This window comes from Staurois parvus, unplaced genomic scaffold (assembly GCF_062004578.1).
Source record: "Staurois parvus isolate SC_StPar_1 unplaced genomic scaffold, SC_StPar_1.0 ptg000019l, whole genome shotgun sequence".
In the NCBI taxonomy this organism is placed as follows: Eukaryota; Metazoa; Chordata; class Amphibia; order Anura; family Ranidae; genus Staurois; species Staurois parvus.
Genome location: NW_028317815.1, coordinates 14,186,198 through 14,212,705, shown reverse-complemented (window position 1 = coordinate 14,212,705; position 26,508 = coordinate 14,186,198). Strand labels below are relative to the sequence as shown.

Here is a 26,508-nt window from a genome sequence, read left to right as displayed (position 1 = left end):
ATGCTGCACTAGTGTACAATGCAGTTCGGTGGGAGCAAACACTCTGCGTTTGGGACCTGTTTTTGAGATGTTAAGTTTGCACTACACCTGATGCAGATTGCAAAAGCAGTACGACTTGAATATGGTGCCGGAAACCAGCATATAAGGCGGGTTTTCCACACAGCATTCTAGTGTTAACAGGCCCTCACGTGGTCTGTGTTATGAGATTTAATTTGCTGTGGTATGCATATGAATAGCTAATAAATATTTAGTTCAGAGATTTTATGAAAGCCAAACTTGTGTTTACTGCAGCTAGACACTAGGAATTTTACAGGTTTGTGTGAACAGCAGTTGTACAACCTGATTTTGTTTTTACTACATATCCAAAAGCAACATTTTTGTGTTATCTGTTACGTAAAGTAGAATTGGTATGCTTTATCCCAAGTGATATTACTCGCAGGACATTAACAGGCTATAGGAGAATAATGGCCCTCTGATCAATGTGTGTTTAAAAAAAATAATGCAAACCTTTACACACATTTACACTTTTTAGCAATTATTTCACTAGCTGATACGTGTTCTTCCATCTTAAAATTAAGTTAATAACAGAGGAACAACCTGTCTTTACTGTTACTCTTTGTAAATATATGGAAAAACAGTTCCCTTATCCCAGCTTCTAAATGCAGTGGCACATGTAAATCACACTTTTTAAACCACATTTTACCTTAGAAACAATACACTGACACTTTCAGTTGTAAATATAGCATATCCTAACTCACTTACAAATCACATGGCCTTAATGAATGCTATTGTGTACCTAATAACAAAAAGATTACAGGTTTTGGTGGCCAGCTTAAAAAAAAAAGCCAGAAAAAGCCAAAAAAAGTGATGCACATTTCCTTATCCATGCTCTGAATATGTACATATGCTTTGTACAAACATATTGCACATTTTGACTGTAAGGTCTGTATGTGCAAGTATACAGTTGCAAGAAAAAGTATGTGAACCCCTTGGGATTACGTGGAGTTTTGCATGAATTGGGCATAAAATGTGCTCTGAACATCATCTAAGTCACAACAATAGAAGAACACAGTCTGCTGAACATAATACTACACAAACATTAGATGTTGCCATGGTTTAATTGCACATAACATGTAAACATTCACAGTGCAGGGAGGAAAAAGTATGTGAGGCCCTAGCTTAATGACTTCTCCCAGAGCTAATTGGAGCCAGCAGTGAGCCAACCTTGACTCCAATCAGTGTGATGATATTGGATGTGTTGCTGACAGCTGTCCTGCCCTTAAAAAACACACACCTGTTTTGGGTTTACTGGTTTCAAGAAGCACTGTCTGATGTGAACCATGCCTCGCAGAAAAGAGCTCTCAGAAGACCTACGATCAAGAATTGTTGACTTGCATGAAGCAGGAAAGGGTTACAAAAGTATCTCCAAAAGCCTTGATGTTCATGTGTCCACGGTAAGACAGACTGTCTACAAATGAAGAAAGTTTAGCACTGTTGCTACTCTCCCTAGGCGTGGTCGTCCTGTAAAAATAACTGCAAGAGCACAGCGCAGAATGCTGCATGATCTAAAGAAGAATCCCAGAGTGTCAGCTAAAGACCTACAGAAATCTCTGGCACATGCTAACATTTTTGTTGACACATCTACAATAAGGAAAACATTAAACAAGAATGGAGTACATGGGAGGACACCACGGAGGAAGCCATTGCTGTCCAAAAAGAATATTGCAGCACGTTTGAAGTTTGCAAAAGAGCACTTGGATGTTCCACAGCACTACTGGCAAAATATACTGTGGACATATGAAACCAAGATTGAGTTGTTTGGGAAGAACACACAACACTATGTGTGGAGAAAAAAAGGCACAGCACACCAACATCAAAACCTCATCCCCACTGTAAAACATGGCAGAGGAAGCATCATGGTTTGGGGCTATTTTGCTGCCTCAGGGCCTGGACGGATTGTTGTCGTTGATGGGGAAATAAATTCCAGAGTTTATCAAGACATTTTGCAGGAAAACATACGACCATCTGTCCGCCAACTGAAGCTTCGCAGAGGATGGGTGATGCAACAGGACAATGACCCAAAGCATACAAGTAATTCAGCAAAACAATGGCTGCAACAGCACAGAATACGCCTTCTGGAGTGGCCCAGTCAGAGTCCTGACCTCAACCCGATTGAAAAGCTGTGGCATGACCTTAAGAGAGCGATTCACACCAGACATCCCAAGAATATTGCTACACTGAAACAGTTTTGTGAAGAGGAGTGGTCCAAAATTACTCCAGATCGTTGTGCAGGTCTGATCTGCCACTACAGGAAACGTTTGGTTCAGGTTATTGCTGCCAAAGGAGGGTCAACCAGTTATTATGTCCAAAGGTTCACATACTTTTTCCTCCCTACACTGTGAATGTTTACATGTTATGTGCAATTAAGCCATGGCAACATCTAATGTTTGTGTAGTATTATGTTCAGTAGACTGTGCTCTTCTATTGTTGTGACTTAGCTGACGTTCAGAGCACATTTTATGCCCAATTCCTGCAAAACTCCACGTAATCCCAAGGGGTTCACATACTTTTTCTTGCAACTGTAACCCAATGGAAAACCCAAAAGCCATAGTAAATGGTACACGAATCAGTGGAGTTCCCTTATGAAAGGAGAGGAAAGGAAGAGATGTGTGAACGGTTCCATCTTCAGTTTCTCTGTTACTAGGTTCTCTCCTATTGCTGCTGTTGATCATATGCATTATATACCATGCACAACACCATCTAGTCACTGCAGGAAAGAAATGCAACCAATATATACTGGCAAGTGTTGGCAAAAGTTGCAAGCTGCTTATAACTTTGTAGGGCTCAGAAACTGCTAACCGTGATCTGCAGAGAAGGAAAATCCAACAGACATGTTGAATTTTCAGTCTTTTGATGCAAACTAGCAAATAATTAGGGCAACGTGAATTCCAAAAAATAGCATTTTAAATAGACTGCAGCTGTTCCACTACAATTTAAGAAAAAAATCTCTACAAATCGTGCCAGCTGAAGTTCTTTAAAAGCACTTATTGAGAGGGCTAATAACTGTAGAATATTAAAGTGTTACTAAACCCACAACAGTAAAATCAGTCTGTATATGCAGTAAAGCATGATTGTTATACTCACTGTGGAACCTAAGGGGTTAATCATCTGCGTTGTGTAAAAAGGCTGTTTGATCCTGTGATCTCTGATCCTCCCCTTCTTCCAGTGTCCCCTCTTATCTCCTGATAAGACATATCGTGTGGAGTCACTCTGCATATACTCAGTTTGGTGTGTATTGCTAGAGAGGGGTCAGCACTGTCTAGACAGAGGTAAGGGGTTCTGCATTCTCCTAGAACAATATGAAAACTGCTACAAGCTTTAACCAGTGCTCAGCTGGACACTGATAGAAGTCACAAGACTGCTCTAACTACAGATGAGAAAGAAATTTAGCAGTTTATATTTACTAAAATAATTGCACTTCCATGTTGTGTGTACTGTGGGAGACCAGATATAGTGAATGCAGGGTCCTGGGTTTAATAACACTTTAATGTGTAGGAAATGAGCTGCTGGGTAGGTGCTTCTGTATTGGTCATACAACTACAAGTTAATCTTTACTTTCTTCCTCCTGTTCATACTCATTCTCATAAATGGTAAGAAGGGGGTGTTGTGAAATGGCAAATACCATCACTAAGCCTGGATTCACACTTGTGCGGTGAGGCATACCGCATTCCTGTGCAAATCACATACGAATTCTGTGTGGTGTGATTTGAGCCATACATTTTGTATGGCTCAAATTGCACCACATTCACACCAAAAAGGTGCAGGACCCTTTTTTGGTCCGCACTAGAATCAGATCGCATGGGTGTGAACACCCATGCGATCCGATTCTGCACATCACACCACGTTTTGCAAACCAATTTCGGGGTGTCAACTTAAAATACACAGCTGCAATGGTTTGTGTGAACAGGGTTCAATTTATGATGCGGTGCGGAAATCGCACAGAAACCAATGCAAATTTCACACCGCATCAGTGTGAACCCAGGCTAAAGTGCAGAACAGCATTGGGTTCATTTGCTGAGGTTAGGCTTGCACTATGATCTGAAAATTGACTTGTTTTTGTTATATTATTCCAGCTGCTACTGCCACCCTAGTGCTTACATTTTGAACTCAAATTATTAATATTTATAACTCTGTGAGATTCTTTTGTGTGTGGCAGGATGCAATACTCCGGGACCTACGTACATTAATTATATCACACCTGCAGTCGTGTGGCGAATGCTACACATGGTACGGGACTTCGTTGCTAACTGATGTCTATTCACCCTGTGGGAAAAAGGGAATCCTTGGTGAGAGTCCTTTGCTGGGGAGTATAGACATCTGCACATTTTTGGTTAAGGTGATTTACAAGGGGCCGAATTTTGTGGAGTTGGTCAAATTCAGGGTCACACCGAGGACAACAGAGTGTGTTATTGTTGAAATGCATAAAACACATTATGCTCTCATATCTATGCCTTGCCATGGCAGCACAGAACACATATGATGAATTGGGTCTGTGGAGCAATACAACCGCAGTTAATTTTTTTTTTAGTAATGCCCATGTTGAGGGTTAGGCCCAAAAAAAAATTTAATTTGGAAACCATAATGGGTTTCCATATGAATGGTTTGGCAAGGTTTGAATATGGGTTGGCGGCGATAAATTGTTGTGCATATAAATTGCTTTGATCCACAATCAATGCATACAGATCTTCCGTGAAAAACAGCTCCAAAAAATCTGCTGTTTCCACCTGAGTTCCGGGTTGGGCATTGAATGGGGGAAATACGGGTGCTGACTCTGTGAACACTGCAGTTTTGTGTGCAATGTATCAGGTGACAGTGACCTACTGACACTGCACTTGCTGGGGGAGGGTAAGCGTAGGAGCTAAATGCAGGTGCCGGGGCTGATCCCGCTAATGCTGTGTTTTTGGGGATACTATACTAATGTTAACACTGGTATATTTCTGATCTGATCAAAGATATTGATCCATTCAGACACTATACTAGCAATGGAGGTTTATTGTGTATGAGCGTGTTCCTTGCAATCAAGGGGCTAAATGTGATTACTGGTGTACTGACGGGCAATCTGATGCTATCTGGGAGGGGCATGAAAACCATGGGAGCGCGAATCACGCATATATACACGTGATTTTCCCGTGCCACCCTGTAGCAGTATTTCCTCTATAGGGCGGTCAGGAAACGGTTACAGAAGTGGTTTTTGTTATGGGTGTTTTGTTACTTTAACTGACAATTGCGCGGTCATGCAACGCTGCACCCAATTGAAATTTATGTCCTTTTTTTCCCACGAATTGAGCTTTCTTTCGGTTGTATTTGATCGCCTGTGTTTTTATTTTTGGCGCTATAAAAAAGAAAAGAACTGACAATTTTGAGAAGAAAACAATATTTTATACTTTTTGCTATAAAACATGTCAAGTAAAAAAATTTAAAAATCAAATTTAGTCATAAATTTAGGCCAAAATGTATTGTGCAACATGTCTTTGCTAAATAAAATCCCAATACGTGTAAATTAATTGGTTTGCGTGAAAGTTATAGAGTTTACAGATGGCGGTATAGATAATGGAATTTTTTTTATACTAATAATGGTGGCGATCAGCGACTTATAGCAGGACTGTGGAGGACATTCTGACCCGGGAGGGAACTGACTTGGGGTTACTGACATCCCCAGTGACACCAATACAGTGATCAGTGCAAAAAAAAAAAAAAAAAGCACTGACACTGTACTAATGGCACTGGGCAGGAAGGGGTTAACATTTGGAGGCAATCAAAGGGTTATCTGTGTGATGGGAGTGTCTTACTAGGGGGCGGGCAGTTTGTGCTTCACTGTAAGCACACTGATCAGGACAGCTGTGCTCAGCCATCCAAAGCAGTGTGCCCAAACTGACAGGGAGGAGGGCTGCACCCTGTTGGTGTTTGCCGGTAATCACCAGCCGGGACCCGGTGATTGACACCTGTGGCCGTGATTTTGCGCAGCCGTCCCACCTTACCGCAGTATAAGTACTGTTACAGTTAAAGGATAAGTTCAGCTTTGATAGTATGTTGCTATTTAACCGCGTTCCCACCCCATTATATTTCCCCTGCCCATATTCCATATTTTCTACTCCTCCGTTCTTCTGTCTATATTTATATCCCTTTTCTCTTGCTTCCTCTCTCCCTTATCTTCATGCGAGACAGTATTGCTATTCAATTAAACTCTTCTTACTCTTAACACTTTATACTCCTGTTGCTTCCAAATATCTTTTGGATGTTTTAAAGTCATACCATCTACTCCATACTTTTCTGAATTTTTCCATTTCATCTTCCTCCATATTATATAATTCCTCCATCTTATTTATATATTCAACTCTGTTTATCCAATCCTTTATTTTGTTGGGCTCTTGGACTTGCCAAAATTTGGGAATAAGTCCTTTGGCCGCATTATTTAGATGACATAATACCCTATTTTTATATTGTTTCACTAAAGTCTCAGATTTATGAAATAAACAAACCCACAGGTCCTTCTGTATGGTGATCCCCAGTATCTTCTGTATGGTGATCCCCAGTATCTTCTGTATATATTGAATTATTTCTTGCCAAAACTTATGTACAGTATGTTAGGACATTCCCACCATATACTGTATGTGACATTTTTCCCTTGATCCCACACCCCCTCAAACATAAAGATGAAAGTTCTGATTGTTGTTTATGTGCCAGACTTGGTGTAATATACCATCTTACTAAACATTTATAGTCAATTTCAACTGTATTCATATTCATCACCCCATGTGTTAATTTAAATATTTAGTGCTGAAAATTGCCCTGCGCAGGAAGGGGGGTTAAAAGTGCCCAGTATTGAAGCTGTTAATAGTACTTTTTGCACATTGGTAAGGACGTTATGTCAAATGTTATTTAACCACTTGCCAACCTCCCACAGTATTTTTACTGTAGGCAAGCTGCATGTACAGGCAGAGCAACATACCAGTGCGTCGCTTTGCCTGTACCGACACGGAGGGCGTGCCCCTCCACCCATGACTGCTGTGTCCATTAGACACAGCAGAATGTGGGTCCTGGTAACCGGGTCCCGGTGATCACAATGTCAACAAAGCTCTTATGAATCATGAATTTGATTCATAACCATTTTGCCTTCCTTTCTAGTGAGCTGTGATTGGCCCACAGCTCTCATATGGTACCTGGGCCAATCACTGCACCTTGTACCATGTGAATAGCTGTAGCCAATCATAGATCATTAGTATCCTGAACGGTCATGAACTTAACCCATTCAAGACAGTTCAAAGCATTGCTGGTGCAATGATCTTTATTGCACCTGAAATGCAAAGTGTAGAAAATAAAAAATTATTTAAACATTTTAAGTGCAGTACCCTTACGTCACAATCTATTTCTGGGTGTGACGCCCCCCGCTGATTCCCTTTGTCGGTCCAGGCAAAGAAGAGAGAATACTATACTGTAAGTGAAAGCACTACATCACACACACACACACACACACACACACACTAGATTAGCACATTTAACCCTTTGATCGCCCCTATTAACCCTTTGATCACCCCTGTGACCCAGCTAGTGCCATTAGTACAGTGTCATTATATAGAATTTTTCACTGATCCCTGTATTATTGTCACTAGCAACATCAGATAGCATCAGGGTCAGTTATCGCCCCTCCCAGCCAGGGTCAGCTAATTTTAAATTTGCCCGCACACTATCGCACTCATGCTATAGGTAGCTGATCACCACCATTACTAGTATAGTGTTTGTACAGATCAATATATTAATACTAGTGCCCCTTAACGTGGTGCCCCCAAAAACACAGTATTGGCAGGATAAGCCCCGTTTGTTGCCAGCACTAGCGTTTAGTTCCTCTGCCCTCCCCCCTAACAAGAAGTGCAGTGTCAGTGTAATTTCTGATCACTGTCACCTGTGGTACATTGCTCATAAAATCACAGCGTTAGCAGAATCAGGCCTGATCTGTGGTACGTCGCTGGACTTTGAGTGGTTATAACAGGATGATGACTGCAGCTGCAGGCATCACCCTGGTATCGTTTTTTTGAGTCGGCTTTCATGTAAAAGCAGTCCTTGTGGCTAATTAGCCACTGGATCATGTCATCTCTATGGTCCAAGAAACCGGAAGCAACTTCACTTCATTTTCACCGGCTATAAACAGTGCCATTTTTAAATTCAGAAAGCGTCTGATCGCACTGATCTTGTTGTGATCAGATGCTATAAGGGCAGAGGAGAGATCTAGAATCTAATAGACCCCAGATTTCTAAGAAAAGAGTACCTGTCATGGCCTATTGCTATCACAGGGGATATTTACATTCCCTGTGGTAACAATAAAAGTGATATAAAAAAAAATAATGGGACAGTGTAAAAATGAAAAAAGCCAAATAAATAATAATAAAAAAAGCATCCAGGCGAATGCAAGCATCGGTCCTGTGTCGGTATGTAAACAGCAATTTCACCATGCATGTGAGGTAACAACGCGAGCATCAGATGGAGGGCAGTAGTTCTAGCACTAGATGACCTGTGTAGATCTAAAGTGGTAACCTGTAAAGGCTTTTAAAGTGCATAGTTTTTGCCATTGCACTGGCCTGCACACTTTTAAAGCATGTAATGTTTGGTATCTATTTACTCAGTGTAACATCATCTTTTATAGTTTACTAAACAATTGGTAAATATATTGTGTTTCTGTGCATTAAAATTCAAAGTTTATTTTTTTCCCAAAAATTTGCGTTTGAAAAATTGCTGCACAAATACTGTGTGAGACATACAAAATTGCAACACCCACTGTTTTATTCTCTATGACCTCTGCTTTAAAACAAAATACATTGTTTGGAGGTTCAAAGTGATTTTCTAGCAAAAAAAAAACTTTTTTTATGTAAACAAAAAGTGTCAGAAAAAGCTTTGTCTTCAAGTGGTTAGAAGATTAGGTGATATGTGGCAGAAGCTTCTAATGTTTGGCATAAAATGCCAGGATAGTTCAAACACCCCCAAATGATCCCTTTTTGGAAAACAGACACCCCAAAGTATTTGCTTAGAGGGATGTTGAGTGCATGGAGGATTTTATTTTTTCCCACAAGTTTTTTGGAAGTTAAAATTTTTTTTTTAAAACACAAAGTTGTCACTTTAATAAGACGTTTCTCACACATTCCATGGGTGATAGACTTTTCCCATGTTACCAAGATGGCGGCGGGACCGGACGTGTAGCGGCGAGCTCCTGCGCCTCTAGCCCCAATCCACTGCCATCTGGGCAGCAGCGGACCCTGGCGGGGCCCCCACGACTCTCCGGTCCCTGCTCAGCAACCAGGTAAGGCCACTGGACCTTTTTCTCCGTGCTCCGGGACTTGCGGCCTACCACGCACCCGAAGCCGCGGCCTCAATTTTCACTGCGGCCGACCCGGTTTGCTGGGCCCTCGGCCTGGACCGCCGCCGCTCCGTCCCCCGGCCCCGCCAACCTGCCTGCCTGCCTCCCCAGGGCCCTCCCCATCAGCCCTGGATCCATCCCTGACCACCAGGAACCAGCTCAAAGCGACTGCGGATCGCTGCTCCACCACCCAGCCCACTGACCTGCCCGTCTCCCTAGAGCCTTCCCCGTCGGCTCTGGGTCCACCTCAGGCCACCAAGCACCCAGCTACCACCTCAGGACACCCTTCACACAGCTATCGGCACCCAGCTACCGAGAGGGTAAGCCTCCACTACCAGTTACCTCCCTGCTCTCCTCCGAGTACCACGCGGCTGGGCACCTACCACCACACAGCCCCGAGCCCTGTCCAACCCGGCGGAGTCAAGCCTGCCACGCGGCCTTCAGCACCCACTGACACCAGGCCCTACCGCTCCCACAGACGCTGGGTCCCTAGCACCCTCAGTTGCTGGCCCGCAACATCTGCATGCACTGGCTCACTTCGCCCACGGGCGCCGAGCCCTACTGCACCTACCAACGCCTAGCCCACTCCACGTCCCAGACGTTGGTCCACACCACCTCCTGACGACGACCCTTCAACACCTCCTGACGCTGGGCCCTTCAGCGCCTCCCGACGCCGAGTCCTCAGCACCTGACACCTGGCCTCAACATCTCCAGTCATTGAGCATCACCAGACGCCGTGACTACCAACACCCCTAGACATCGCGCCCTACGACCCCTCCACTCGCCAAACCACTGTACCCACTGAAGACGTGCCGCAGCACCCACGGACGCCAGCATACTGCACCCACAGACTGCAACCAGCCAGCTGCTGACCCAGCTGCCCTCCACTCTCACTCTCCCCTTACAAAAGGACTCAGTTGGACTCCTCCACGGCGATACAGGCTCTCCACATCACCTTGCCCTGACCTGTATCCCTTCACCTCCCCCGACCTGACCTGCACTTTACTCACTCCAACATGCCACCTGCACTCCTCCTCGTATTCCTCTCCTCCATCCCAAAAAACACCTCCCTCTATCTGCCTACCCCCCCAAAACAGCTCTACATTGCCCCTTCTCTTCTCCCCTCTCCCCACTACGGCACTCGCCACCTCCTCTTGCTACTCCACTCCCCCGTCGACCCACGTGCCACCACTACCAGACCCATATGCTCCTGCACTTCCCATTCCCATGCCACCTTCCTCACCCTTCTCCTATCCGCTGGGGACATCTCCCCGAACCCTGGCCCCTCACTTCCCCCCCAGGGACCCCCCTGCTCCCGCCAGCTGCCGCAACTCCTTCAACCTCATACCTGTGCCCCTCCTCCCCGCACACATCCCCCCTCTCTCGGTTGCACTCCTGAGCGCCCGCTCGGTTTGCAACAAGCTTACCGCCATCCATGACCTCTATCTCCCACTCCCTCAACCTCCTAGTGGTCACCGAAACCTGGGTACAGGCCACTGACTCTACCTCCCCTGCGGCACACTCCTATGGAGGTCTCGTCTGGTCCCTATCACCAAGACCGAGCGGCCGCAGAGGTGGTGGTGTCGGCTTGCTCCTATCACCGGTGAGCACCTTCCAGGTCCTCCCTAACCCCCCCCTCTCTATCCTTCTCCTCCTTTGAGGCTCACTGCATCCGGCTCTTCTCCCCCACCCCCCTAAGGATCGCAGTGATCTATAGGCCTCCCAGATCCATACCCCGCTTCCTGGGTGACTTCGCCGCCTGGCTTCCCTTCTTCCTCTCCTCTGAGCTACCGACCATCATCCTTGGGGACTTCAATATCCCCATCAACGACAACAACCTGGCTACTTCCCAACTCCTCCACCTAACCTCCTCCTTCGCGCTCACACAGTACACTCATTCCTCCACCCACATCGATGGGAACACCCTGGACCTCGTCTTCTCCCACCTCTGTACCCTCAACCAGTTCACTAACACCCCCTTCCCTCTCTCCGACCACCACCTCCTCACGTTCTCTGTCTCCCCTTCCCCTAACTCCCCCCCCCCCAAACAAACCAGCCGCAACCTCCGCAACCTGAACCCTGCCCCCCTCCACGCGGCTGCCGACTGCCTACACGACAGCATCCTTCCACTGTCATGTCCTGACCTAGCCACCACCACGTACAACGACCCACTGTCAGCTGCCCTAGACTCTCTGGAACCCCTAACCACACGCAACATCAAACCTAGACCGCTTCAACCATGGCAGAACGACCATACTAAATGCCTCAAAAGTCGCAGTCACACGCTGGAGAGACTATGGCGCAAAACCAGGTCCCCCCCGTGCGTTCTCCCTCTACAAATCTGCCTTCCTCACTTACACCTCCTCCCTCCACGCCGCCAAGCAGGCCTACTTCGTAAACCTGATCAACACCCTCTCCACCTGCCCTCGGTGACTCTTCTCCACCTTCAACTCCCTGCTCTCTCTCCCCCTCCTCCACTCAGTACCTCACTCATTGCTACTCATTTCCACAACAAGATTGACGCAATCCGTAAGGACATAGTCAACTCGCAATCTACCTCCCCACCTAGCCTCCCCTCCTCTGACCTTGCAACCGTAACCCCCCCCAGCACTGTACTCCTTCAGCCTTGCTACCACTGAGGGAGTCACCAGGGTCTTCTCAGAAGCCCGCCTCACTACGTGCCCCTGGACCCTATCCCCTCTCAACTCCTCCGGTCACCCCCCTCTTCCCTCATCCGCTCCCTCACCCACATCTTCAATCTCTCCCTCTCTACTGGCGCATTCCCCTCCCCCCTAAAGCATGCACATACTCAAAAAGCCCTCCCTGGACCCCACTGACCCAAACAACCTCAGACCCATCTCCCTGCTGCCACTCACTTCCAAGCTCCTTGAGCGCTTAGTCTACGATCGCCTAAACGCCCACCTGACTGACAACAACCTCCTTGATCCACTACAGTCCGGCTTCCGTCCCCTACACTCCACCGAAACCGCCCTCCTCAAAATCACTAATGACGTACTAACCGCCAAAGCCAAAGGCGACTACTCTGTCCTCCTTCTCCTGGACCTCTCCGTGGCCTTCGACACAGTTGACCACCCCCTCCTCCTTAATAAACTACTCTCCCTTAGCATCAGAGACACCGCTCTCTCCTGGTTCTCCTCTTACCTATCCCGACACTCCTTCAGCGCTTCCTACAATGGTGCCACCTCCCCTTCCCTCCCCCTCTCTGTTGGGGTCCCCCAAGGCTCTGTCCTTGGACCCCTTCTCTTCTCTATCTACACCTCCTCCCTTGGCAAACTCATACACTCCCACGGGTTCAACTATCACCTCTATGCTGATGACACTCAAATTTACCTCTCCACCCCTCACCTCACCCCCACATTCTCCGCCCGCATCACTCACCTCCTAAACGACATCTGACTGGATGTGGTTCCATTTCCTCAAGCTTAACCTCTCCAAAACCAAGCTCCTCGTCTTTCCCCCTGCCCACGCCCCCCCCCCATCCTATCCATCACTACCAACAACACCACCATCAATCCCGCCCCGCAAGCCAAAGTCCTTGGCATCATTCTGGACTCAAACCTTTCCTTCCAACCTCATGTCAAATCACTTACAAACACATGCAGGCTCCACCTCCGCAACATCGCCAAGATAAGTACCTTCCTTACCCCAGACACCACTAAACTACTCGTACACTCCCTGATTATCTCACGCCTTGACTACTGCAACTCCCTTCTCACTGGCCTACCCCAGTGCAGGCTCTCCCTGCTTCAGACCATCCTGAACTCATTGGCTACACTCATCCACCTCACCAACCGCTCCACCTCTGCCACCCCCCTCTGCCTATCCCTCCACTGGCTCCCGATTGCCCAACGCATCAAATTAAAACTACTAACTCTGACCTACAAAGCCATTCAAAACACTGCCCCTAACTACCTCACTAACCTGATTCCCAAGTACCACCCTACCCGTACCCTTCGCTCCTCACAGGACCTCCTTCTATCTTGCTCCCTGGTCTCCTCCTCCCACGCATGACTGCAAGACTTCTCCAGGTCCTCCCCCATCCTCTGGAACTCACTACCCCAATCCATCAGACTGTCACTTTCCCTCCTCACCTTCAGGCGCTCCCTGAAAACCCACCTCTTCAGGGAGGCCTACCCCACCCTCACCTAACAGTCGTTCTCCTTCATTCCTCCTACCACTCCATCCCCCACAGCCACTTCCTCCTGTACCACTACCCCCTCCCTCCTAGATTGTAAGCTCTAAATAGTAGGGCCCTCTATCCCCTCGTGTGCTGTTTGTTGTTGCTGTACTGTTTCATGTATTGTCCCCCCCTCTATTGTACAGCGCTGAGCAAACCCTTTGGTGCTATATAAACTCGATGTAATAATAATAATAATACTTCTCTCGAGTATGGGGATACCACATGTGGGAGACTTTTTGGAAGTCTAGCCACGTACAGGACCCCAAAATACAGTATTTCCTCAGTACACTTCCTGACTACCTATCACAGTTTCGGAAGCCCTGAAATGCCAGGATGGTAGATGTACTGTCCTGGCATTTTAAGGCCTCCAAAACTGTGATAGGTAGTGAGGAAATTATATGAGCAAAAATGCCCTTTGAAAGCCTAAAGGTGGTCATTTGGATTTTGGGAGCCTGTACATGGCTAGGCTGCCAAAAAGTCTCTCAGATGTGGTAACCCCATACTCGGGAGAAATAATGTGTTTTGGGGTGTTCCACATGTACCCATGGCACGTGTGAGCAATAGATCATTTAAGTGACAACTTGTGTAAAGAAAAAAAAAGTTTTTTGCAGTTTCCAAAAACTTGTGGCAGAAAATAAAATCTTCCATGGACTCAGCATGCCTGTCAGCAAATTCCTTGGTGTGTCTGCTTTCCAAAAAGGGGTCATTGGGGGGGAGTTGTACTGCTGTACTGCCCTGGCATTTTAGCACCTCAAGGAATGTGATAGGCAGTCAGAAAATGAAAGCTGCTTAAATGCCTATATTAAAATTCATGTATTATGATTTTTTTTTTTTTTTTTTTTTTTACCAAAGACACGTAGCAGAATACATTTTGGCCTAAATTTGAGTTTATTGGATACTTTTTATTACAGAAAGTAGAAAATATTGTTTTGTGTTTTTTTTTTCTTCAAAATTTTTGGTCTTTTTTTTTTTTGTTTATATCACCAAAAAAAATCCCAGTGGTGAATAAGTACCACCACTAGAAAGCTCTATTTGTGTGAAAAAAGGATATAAATTTTGTTTGGGCACAGTGTTGCATGACCACTCAATTACCAGTTGAAATAATGCATTGCCGAATAGCAAAAATGACCTGGTCATAAAGGGGGTAAAGATATATGGAGCTGAAGTGGTTAATTTAACAGAAAAAAAACACATTGAAAATGTAAACACTTTAATTCTGACTAGACTACGGATTCCTTGCTAGTTTATACAAGTCAGGGTTGCATCATTATGCAAAAAATGTTTAAAAACTCGCTGACAAAGGGATTGACGCTCCACCTGCCAGGGAACTTACACAATTAAAACTCAGCTGAGAACCTCAGATTTTACCAAGCACCTTCTATATTCTCAGTACATGCTAAATTAGAATACATGTGTCTTGTTGAACCAGTTGGAAGATGTCTACATAGGAGGTAATGAGGGTATGCCACTGCTCAATTTTATGAAAAGTACAAATTTGCACTGGACCATTTAGGGCTCCTGTTGCGCTGTTGCACTTTAAAGTTACAAATTAGAGTCTGCAAACATAATAGGAGGTTAGTTTAATGTTTTTTTTTCCTCATTAGATTTGCACTTAGAGTAACCTGTGATATCAGAGGTGTAATACCATTTCCAATATAATAGCAAATATGGTAAATGATCTATTGCGTAGCAGTGAGACCTGGCCACAAGGTGGGTGAGCATATGCTGTTCGTTTACATAGCATGCCATAGCGACAACTTGTCTTTAATGTTTACTACAAAATGATAGCTTGCAAAGTGTAGAGTCTGTATTTAAGTGACTGAACTTTTGCAACTGATATGACCAGAGAATGAAGCACAATATCTGGCTGAGGCAGCAGGTAGTGAAGCATGAAGAATGAAAATGTATGTCAACCTTTTGCAATGATGATGAATCAAGGAGCTAGAGGGGGCTAGCATATGGAGCCAGTTAGCTTTGCCAGGTTTGCATAATAACTTGTCATATTTGATTGTGTCAGTCTTGTCCTTAAGGTGCTTCGTAAAATCTTACATGACAAACGTGATATTAGTAGATACAAAATACACTTCATTAGCAAATGATAACAGCAGAAAAGGATTACTTTAACCTCTAGCAATTGTTTACCCTTTAGGCACTAGATTAATCTTAACATTTCACTTATGGGTTTATTGATTTAGCATTGCATATGATGCAAAGTAATGACTACTGTATATTGTTCTTTTTTTGGGATATTCATGGTGGTATTCATTAAAAAAGGTATATTGCTTTAAAGCTTATCTAAACCCAAAAGCAAAATGTAATCTGTTGCAGCGTACCAATATTTAATTGTGGTGGCTATTTTAGTTTTATTTGTTTAAGTTTTTTTTTTTTTTTTACTGTGTGATCCAAGAAACAAGAATGTTGTTTTTCAACATCCTTTAGCTGACCAAGATGCCCAGCAAAAGTGACAATCACGGGGTTGAGTCAAACCATTTATACAGACAGTGCTCGTTTATAATTGTCAGCTTATTCATTTAGTTAAAACTTTTGTCACAAAGGGGAGAAATCTGTTTTCTGTAACTGCTTAACATGTGTTCAGTATTCATACATTATTGAAGTGCTGCTTATACAATAAATGTGCAAACTATTTTGTTCCCTATATGCTCCCATAATAAAGTCTCTTAAAGTCTGTATGTTTTATGTAAATTTTCTCTGCAGTTTTCTTTCATTGGTAATGTATGGTCATAGATTAATCCTCCTTTCCTGGTTCTAAGAAGTCGATCTTGCAACATACATGATGTGCTGTGTGCTCCAAACTCTAATCTAGCATGCCTTTTATTAGCATGTAATGTGCAATTCGTGCCACCTTCATCAAATATGCCCTCACCTAGGCCCTTTTCTTTGCCAGCTTATATCAACAAATTCCTCCTTTAATGGTAATACAAACCGATATTGATTGATACTGTCCCTTTAAATTCTTGTTCCACTCTTCCTTCCAATGAATAATATGGTTCACAGTCAATAATTATCAACAGCAGATTGTATCCACTCTTCAGTCCTCTCCTCCACTCAGCCGCATGTAAGAAGGCCAAAAAATTGCAATAGAGCTTTTTCACATTTACACCCTAAAAACCAATGTCTTTCAGCATAAACCAAAACTGTTCACAAATGTATGGAAACAGCCTGAAAGTAATCACTCGCCTCAGACAATCCTCACAGTGTCATCTCCTCGGCCCCGCCCAGACACGTTTTGTCAACGATCATGTAACTTCTTCAGGAGGATTTGATTGGAGGATGCTGTTTACAAGCTTTTATATGCACATACAGGTGCCATTTTGTTGCAGATTACTCTATAGTACTTTACGGGTGCCATTTTATTATAGATCACTCCATACTCCCCCAGCCTATCATACTTATATCCAGTTAGGCACCACACTACTCAAGATAAAAGTATCGGTCTCCATTTTTCCTTAGTTTTTCCATAGCTATTTTCAAATGGGCACCATTTTTTTGTTGATCATTATTGCGGATACCATTGTACCTCATCCCATTATTGTGGTCTTCATTGTAACTCAGCCTAGATGTAAAACAATGCAACACATATTTACAGACACCTATTCTGGATACAATGACCACTGATACCCTATACCTATAAAACGTCAAACAGCCACAATTTGGGTTCCTAGAATCCAAACATGTTGTGCATACACATGCATGTGCATTGTAAATTATTAAAAAAAACTAATTGACAGTATATAAATATTAAAAAAAAAATATATATATATATATACATACAATGTGAAAAAGCGGATACTACATATATTCCCCCTTATTTTCCTAATAATCATTAATAAAAGTTTAAATCAAATTCCTTATTTAAAGCTTGTGGTGCTAAACTGCTTAGTTCATACATTCACCATGACTCTCTTTTGCTAAATTCTTTTATCATATTGCTATCTCTACACTTATTTTTGTACTTTTCTATGTCCCAGAATTGAAGACCAGCAGGGTCTTTATTATGAGCTATTTAAACATTTTTTGATAAATAATGCTCTTTAAACTCTTTTTAATGTTGTATACATGCTTTTTAACCCTTTCATGTAATACATTTTTTGTTCTGTCCACATACATTTCCATACATTTGTGAATACCACAAAGCGACAGTTATGGTATATGCTGAAAGGCATTGGTTTTTAAGGAGTAAATGTGCGTTTTAGCTTGGCAAATTGGAAAATAACCACTGTAAAGGGATAAAGCACTATTGCACTTTTTTGCCTTCTTGCATGTGGCTGAGTGTGGGAGAGGACTGGAGAGTGCTCTGAGGTGAGGATACAATCTACTGTTGATAATTATTGGCACTTGATATAGGCTGGCAAGGAAAAGGGACCAGGTGAGGGCACATCTGGTGAAGGTGGTAAAAATTGCACATTATTAAACACTATTAACGGCACAGTAGATTGACTATGTGAGTAGAACACATAAGTAAATAATGTTGCTTTAAGGATAAGGCACCATATGTTCTTTTTATTTTTCACATGTAATCTGAGCAAATAAGGAGAGCTATCAAGATGTGTTTGGAGCACACAGCACATCATGTATGTTGTAAGATTGACTTTACAGAACCAGGAGAGGATTAATCTAAAGCAAGATTTGACCATACATGATTGTAGGGTCACAAGATTCAGGTGAGAGCACATCTTAACTGAAAGCACACTGAAGAGGAAATTTACATAAAACAAACAGACTTTTTTATGGGAGCATATATGGAACAAAATATTTTACACATTTATTGTATAAGCAGCGCTTCCCTAATTTATGAATATTTGGGATTTGCACACATGAATATGCGTTTGTGTTAGGCAGCTGTTCACTTCAGGAAATCCAAAGCAGCTCACAAGATATACATATTTGCTTTAACCATTTGCCGCCCGCCCTATGGCCGAATGGCGGCCGGCAAATGTCATCAGCATTCCGGGTGGACGCCATATGGCATCCTCCCGCACATGCGCAAGATTGCGCTCCTGCAGAGCCGTGCAGCGGCGCGATCTGTCACCGGCCGTGTACCTCGGACCAGTTGCCGGTACCATGTGACCTGCTGTGACCAATCACAGCAGGTCACATGACAGTTGTATACAATGGATGGCTTCATTCATGCCATCCATTGTATACTAGTGTCTAGCTGTGAATGGTCACAGCTAATCACATGCACATGTCATGTGATTAGCTGTGGCCAAATCACAGCTAACCATAAAAAAAAAAAAAAAAAAAGCCATGAATGGATCGATGTCATTCAGGTAAATGCTAAGCAAATTGTGTAAAAAACAAAACAAAAAAGAAAATACTGATCACTTCCCCAAAGTAGTACAATGTTACTATGGTAACATTGTACTACTTTGGTCATAGTGAAATATGAAAAAAAAAATCTTAAAAAAAAGAAAAAAAATTTTAACAACTTCAAAAAACTCGCCATGCCTCTTATGAAGTACGTCAGACTGTCTACTTTGCAAAAAGGGGTCATTTGGGGGATATCTGTACTGTTCTGACATTCTTGGACCTCAAAAAATTAGATTGGCTGTCGGTACTTCAGGATTGATCAATATTCAGATCTATACCATAGTTTGTGAACTCTATAACTTTCCTACAAACTAAAAAATACATCCTAATTTGGGTTATTTTCAACAAAGACATGTAGCAGAATACATCTTGGCCTAAATTTATGAAGAACAATTATTTATTTGCAAACTTTTATAACAGAAACAAAGAAAAACGTGTTTTTTTTCAAAAATTTTTTTTTTTTTTTGTTAATTTAGCAAAAAATAAAAACCCCAGCGGTGATTAAATACCACCAAAAGAAAGCTCTAGTTGTGTGAAGAAAATGATAAAATTTTAGTTTGGGTACAATGTTGTATGACCGCGCAATTGTCATTCAAAGTGTGAGAGCGCTGAAACCTGAAAACTGGCCTGGGCAGGAAGGTGTAAATCTGCCTGGTATTGAATTGGTTAAAAGTGTTAGTTGGAGCTAGTCTTTAATTTCTCAGTCACTTAAAGTCCTTCTAACGCTACCCCTTCCAAAGAGTACTTCTTTCCAAGGGTGTCTTTTGCTTTCTCATCAGTAGAGGAGCCATCCTAGTACAGAAAGAGTGTTACTGGCCAGATACTATATAATATTAGGGAATGTAAACAAAAAAAAAGTTAACCATTCTCTCTCTTTTTGATTCTACTATATTTCTGCTTTCTAATAATGTGGGAGGGTGTAGTTAATTTTATAACAGGTGGATGTAGAGGCCTGGGTCTCAAGGACAAGTGGGACCATGGTAACTGTTATCACATCTTTTTTGTTCCTGCGCACAAAACACTTTTTGCTAGGGTTTCTGTTAATGTGGAGGGCACGGGACAGAAAAATATCTTTCTGTTAGTCTCCTTACATTGTCTTGCTTCTGTGGGGAGCCTGGGATTTTCTCAAAATGTTTCTTGATAATGCAAGAAAGTGTTAGTACCAGAGGATTTTTTTTGGAAAGGACAAATTAGGGAACGTATATTGTAACATTTTTGTATCAGGCCTTGAATCCTCCCTGGACCAGGTAGGGCTGCATGACCTGGTCAGAGAGGTCAACCCTGGCTATGTATTTGTGATATGTTTTAAGACACAATGGCTTTTTCTTCAGTGTAGCTGATCCCCATTTTCTTACAGCCACAGTGCCCTGTGGGTGAATTGTTGTCAACCTACAGTGTCTTGAAAAAGTATTCATACCCCTTGAAATTTTCCACATTGTGTCATGTTACAACCAAAAACGTAAATGTATTTTGTTGGGATTTTGTGATAGTCCAACACAAAGTGGCACATGATTGTGAAGTGAAAGGAAAGTGATCAAGTTTTCAAATTTTTTTTTACAAATGTCTGAAAAGTGTAGCGTGCATTTGTATTCAGACTCCTTTACTCTGATACCCCTAACTAAAATCTAGTGGAACTAATTGTCTTCAGAAGTCACCTAATTAGTAAATAGAGTCTACCTCTTTACTTTTGACTGCTGGTGCTTGTACTTGTTTTGTTTTTTTCTTTGGGTCTTGCTTAAAGCTTTTACTTTTTTAAATATTTTTTTCTGTCACTTTTTAATTAGCATTTTCTTTCTTCCTTTCCTTGCCTTCCTTCTGCCTGCTAATTAAGGGGAGGGGTTAATTGGTCACAGGTGATACAGGTACTATATAACTTGCTGTAGAGCTCGCTCTGAGCTTGCTCATTCTTGAGCTTGCCTGTATTTTGCTTGTTGGACCTTTGACCAAGTGGACATTTGATAAGCGGAGTTAAAAAACCGGAGTGGAAAACAGGAGATTATAACAGGAGTCTACTAACCTGTAAGTGACAACTGATATTTCCTATAAATATTGTAACTGGGATAATATGTGCTAGCCATGTGGAAGTTTTTGTGCAGTGCAGTGTGTGTCGCATGTATGCAACAATGGAGCAACAGCTCCAGGATGGATACCGCTGTCACAGATATGAACGGGTTGCCCTTCTGGAACTCACGTTAGAGATCTGGAGGAGCAAGTTGCAACACTGGGCAGAACCAAGAACCTTGAAAGGGGACTTCTGCTCTCTGAACAGGTAGCTAATGGGATTGATGTGTATGGCAGAGGGGCTAATCAGAATAACTATCAGGTAGGAAGATGGGTTACTGTAACGAGAGGGAGTGGTAGGGACTCACAGAAAAAAAAGCCTGGCCCTGGGTTTGTGCACCCAAACAGATTTGCCATGTTGGGTGAAGATGTGGGGGTGGCAAGCTCAGTGGTGGCAGCCCTGGATGTCACTGCTATCCCTAACAGCCAGGAGGGCATACCATCTGAGAGGGGTGGTGAGGGTAGTGCAGGAAGGCCTAGACAGTTGGTGGTAGTAGTGCATTCTATAATCAGAAGGACTGATAGAATAATTTGTCACCAGGATTGCCTCCATCGAATGGTTTTCTGTCTCCCTGATGCCAATTTAAAGAACTAGGCTGCAAGTTGAACGGAAGGACATCCAGGGTGATATTCTCTGAAATATTACCTGTGCCATGCGCAACTCAGGAAAGACGGGGAAATTAGAGAACTTAATGCATGGTTAAAGACCTGGCATAATGGGGAAGGATTTGGGTTTCTAGAACAGTGGGCTGACTTTTCATTGGGGTGCAACCTATATGCTAGAGATGGTTTACACCTAAATGGAAGGGGGTCTGCTGTGCTGGGAGAGAGGGGTGAGGGAGAATTAGATTATAACGGGGTAGACAGATCAGACAGAGGTCAGTACTTATTGGTGGGTGGAATGGGGAAAGATGGGGGGAAGGCTATGGCAGATAAGAAGGTTCCCATGTTACAAACAAACAGTGGAATTGGTACCATTTGTATGAAAATAAAAAATATGCAAAATATGTTTGCACAAGGTGTGAATGAATTAAAGTGTTTGTTCACCAATGCCAAAGTCTGCCAAGCAAAATAGGTGAGTTGGGGGCTTTGGTGCAGGAAGAGAACTATGATTTAATTGGTATTGCTGAATCTTAGCTTCATTCTTTACATGACTGGGACATTAATATTCCTGGCTATGTTCTCTTTCGGAGAGACAGGGTAAATAGGAAAGGTGGTGGTGTTTGTCTCTATGTGAGAAGTGATCTCAGAGCGAGTGTGAAAGAGAACCTAGTAGATGGAGAGTGTGATGGGGCTGAAGCATTATGAGTGAAACTGCACATGGGGGTGCGTACTACAAAGGTAATCATTGGAGTTTGTTATGGGCCACCCAGTGGTAATGAGGTGGAGACTCAACCCCTTGCACAGACTGAAAGGGCTGCAAGGGCTAGGACAGTGATAATAATGGGGGATTTTACCTACCCAGAAATTGACTGGAGTAATGGTACCGCAGGAACAGTTAAAGGGCAAAAATGTTTAAACCTATTACAGGACAATTTTATGGTACAATTCATAGAAGCCCCAACTAGGAATGATGTTCTGCTAGACCTGATAGTCTCAAACCATGCAGAGCTTATTACGAATGTCCATAAAAAAAGAACATCTGGGTAGCAGTGACCATAACATGATTTCATTTATTGTTACCCTGTTTCCCTGAAGATAAGACAGTGTCTTATACTAATTTTTGCTCCCAAAGATGCGCTAGGTCTTATTTTCAGGGGATGTCTTATTTTTCCATAAAGAAGAATACGGTACACATTTATTGTTAAATGAAAATAAAGGAAATTTTTTACCTGTATACGGTACGGTAGTACGGTAGTTGTCAACACAAACCAGACAAACTGTGAATCCTACAGTATCAAGAATTAACTCATTTATTCAATGACAATCATGTCATCATCTTCTGGAACATCATCATAACAATCCAATCCCTGAATTTACTGGTGAATTTCTTGTGACTCCATTTCTTTCAGAATCAGTGGACCAAACCTCTCATGTTTAGCAATAGCGCTGTCCTTAAATGAGTACTTCTTGTCAAGGTAGCCTGCTCGCAGTGCATTTGCAATGCAACTGTCAGTGATTTTCTCCCATGAATTCTTCACCCAAGTCACAACTTCTTGCAGTTTAGGTTTCACAAAGTTTCCACGCTGATTTCTCTCCATTCTATTTTCAATGTAGTCATTAATTTCCATGCGCAATTTGTCCTTGAATGGCTTGTTTATTGCAATATCAAGAGTCTGGAGATAGGCCGTCATTCCTGCGGGAATCATTATTTGATCTATTTTTCTTTAGTGAAGAAATGTCTTCATGTCTTTAGCGTGGTGAGTGCTGGCTGCATCCCAGGCCAGCAGACCTCTTTGGCTCCCTCGCATAACAAGCGGCAGCATTAAATCGACCCACTTCCTTATAACTGCTTGTGTGGCCCAGGCTTTTTCAGTTTCAAGAATAAAACCGCTCAAAACACGTTCAGTCTTTTCCTTCTTGCCCTTAGAAATGATTAAAGGTGGGATTTTAGTGCCATCCAGACGAATTGCCAAAATACAGGAAACACGTGCACTTTCGTAAGCAGTGGAGGGAATGTACACTAAGGAGGCACCCCCTGTTCAATTGTTTGAGATGATTGGCCCATAAACACTGCAGTTTCATCCATAGCAATCATGTTGGAAAGATTGTATTTAAGTCAGCATCATCAATAAAGGACTTGAATGCAAGTGCTCGCCTAATAACTTGAGTATCTTCCAGCCTAAACAATGTTGTGGATCTTCTTAAAGACAGTTCACTTCGCTGAAGGAAATTATCCAGCCAGTGTTGTGATGCTTTGAAGTCTTCGGGGGCTATGTCAAACTGTGGTGCCATTGCAAGGGCAAATTCTTGAATCTGAGCCCTATTCACAACCAAAGCCTTTGCTCTCCTGTCAACAACCCATTCACAGATCAGGTCTTCCAGCTCGGAAAATAATGGTTGCCGACCTGATCCACACTTGCGCTTTTTAGCATTTCCCTTGTCCACTTGTTCAATGAGGTTACCATACTCTGCTCGCCATTTTCGGACCAATCGGATACTCAACATCTTCTCTTTGCAGAAAGCAGTAAGATTTTCCACGATTCCTTTCTTGTACTCCACGGAGTAGCTTTTTCTTTTTGCGCTTATTTCTATGGGTAAAAAAAAAAGAACTGGGGTATCAGGGTGGGGGGAGGGGGATCACTTAAAATGACACAGGGGGGATCAGAGGGGGGAATCAAAATGGCACAGGAGAATCAGAGAGGGCATTACCATTTTAGTAACCCCTTTTTGATCCTCCTGTGTTATTTTGATTGCCCCCTCTGATCCTCCTATGTCATTTTGATTGTCCCCTCTGATCCTCCTGTGTCATTTTGATTGCCCCCTCTGATCCTCCTGTGTCATTTTGATTGTCCCCTCTGATCCTCCTGTGTCATTTTGATTGCCCCCTCTGATCCTCCTGTGTCATTTTGATTGTCCCCTCTGATCCTCCTGTGTCATTTTGATTGTCCCCTCTGATCCTCCTGTGTCATTTTGATTGCCCCCTCTGATCCGTCTGTGTCATTTTGATTGCCCCCTCTGATCCTCCTGTGTCATTTTAAGTGATCCCCCTTCCCCCACCCCTGTGCCACTGAACACCTTCACCAGACATCCCCCCACCCCTTTATCAGACATTTCCCCCCTGGGGCCTGCCTGGGGACTGTCACTGGGCTGGCTGGGGCCTGGACCTGGGCTGGAGCAGGGTCTGCCACTGACTGAGAACCTTCAGTCATCATGAGGGCGGTGTCACCAGAGACAGACCAGCACTCACCACCTTCGCCGCGTCCCGTCCGCTCTGATCCTCCTGTTCTTCTACACGCATCTCTCTCCCGTTAACTCCGACTTCCGCTCCGCCTCCACACAGCAGTGATGTCACTGGTTGCTAGACACCAGTCGGGGCGGCACTAGCAACCAGTTTACGGTAAATTAATTTTCATTACGAGACAGAGCCTAGGGGGGCCTTATTTTCGGGGGGATGCCTTATATTTCACCCAGAAGGAAACCTGTAAGTAGGTCTTATTTTCGGAGGATGTCTTATTTTCGGGGAAACACGGTATCTGTAAACAGCAAATACATACAGAAAAAATAAAATCGCTCAATTTTAAGAGAGCTAACTTTCCAAGGCTGAGTGCTGCTCTCCAAGACTTAGACTGGGAGGGAATATTGGCATCAGTGAACACAACACAGAAATGGGAGTTCTTCAAAAAGACTATATGTGAACACACTGCAAAATATATTCCCTTGGGCAACAAGTTTAAAAGGCTAAAAATCAAACCTGTGTGGCTTACGGCGAAAGTTAAAAAAAAGCTATAGATAATAAGAAAAGTGCTTTTATTAAATATAAAAATGTAGGAACGCTATTATCGTTTAAACATTACAAAGAATATAACAGAATATGCAAAAAGGAAATAAAGGCTGCAAAAATTGAAAAAGAACCACAGATTGCAAAAGATAGCAGGACCAACCCCCAAAAAATTCTTCAAATATATTAATAGTAAAAAGGTCCAATCCGAGCATTTATCCCCTTTACAAAATAATCTAGAGTGGGTGAATGGGGAGAAAGAGAAGGCAAATTTATTAAATACCTTCTTCAGCTCTGTATACAAAGTAGCATAGGAGAGCTCTTGTCGTTAATGGGCATGGTATTGACACAGCTCCAGATGATCCACATTGGCTCAAAATTGATATGATCCAAAAATATTTAGACAGAATAAAGGTGAATAGAGCACCTGGACCAGATGGCATACACCCACGGGTCCTTAACCTCCCTGGCGGTATGATTCCTTCCGATTTTTTGTGCTGAAAGCGGTACCATTTTTTCGCATGGAAATAGTTTTTTATTGTAGGCTGTAATTTTTAGGAAAATTTCCCCACAAATCATTATCACTCAATTCTGTAAGTGGTTCTGATTTACTATCGCTGTTCTCTAGCCGGTCTAAAACCGCTTTTGACGTAAAGGGACGCTTTTTGGACGCCATGGACTTTTCTAAGTTTCCAGGCAGAAAGAACAGACAAAATGCAGGCAGGGCACAGGACAAAGCACTAGGGACAATATGTATGTGAAATGGGATGAAACAGCAATGTTTTACTATTTAAAATTGAAAAAAAAAAAAAAAGACATTTTTAAAATTTTTTAAATTTCCCGCCGCCGGCGGCGCCCGTACGTCCCGACGTCACGGGGACCGGAACACAGAAGCCGGATGCCGGCATCGGCCGGAGGAGATGGCCGGGGACGCTGCAGGGGACACATCGCGGGAGTTGCAGGTAAGTGCTGCAGGGACCCCCAGAGCAACGCCGCATGGTAAGCCCGAGTGTAGCTCGGGGTTACCGCTTGTGGTATAGAAATTTTACCCCGAGCTACACTCGGGAAAACCGCCAGGGAGGTTAAAGAATTGATCTCTGTCATTTCAAAGCCATTTTTCTAATTTTT

The 26,508-nt window shown here is 43.3% G+C and overlaps 1 protein-coding gene across 2 annotated transcripts in view; it reads left to right on the top strand.

Annotated features, from left to right (window-relative positions):
• The window catches only part of SLC2A13 (solute carrier family 2 member 13), a 282,752-nt gene that overhangs the window by 152,592 nt on the left and 103,652 nt on the right, over positions 1 to 26,508 (top strand). The window lies entirely within an intron of this gene.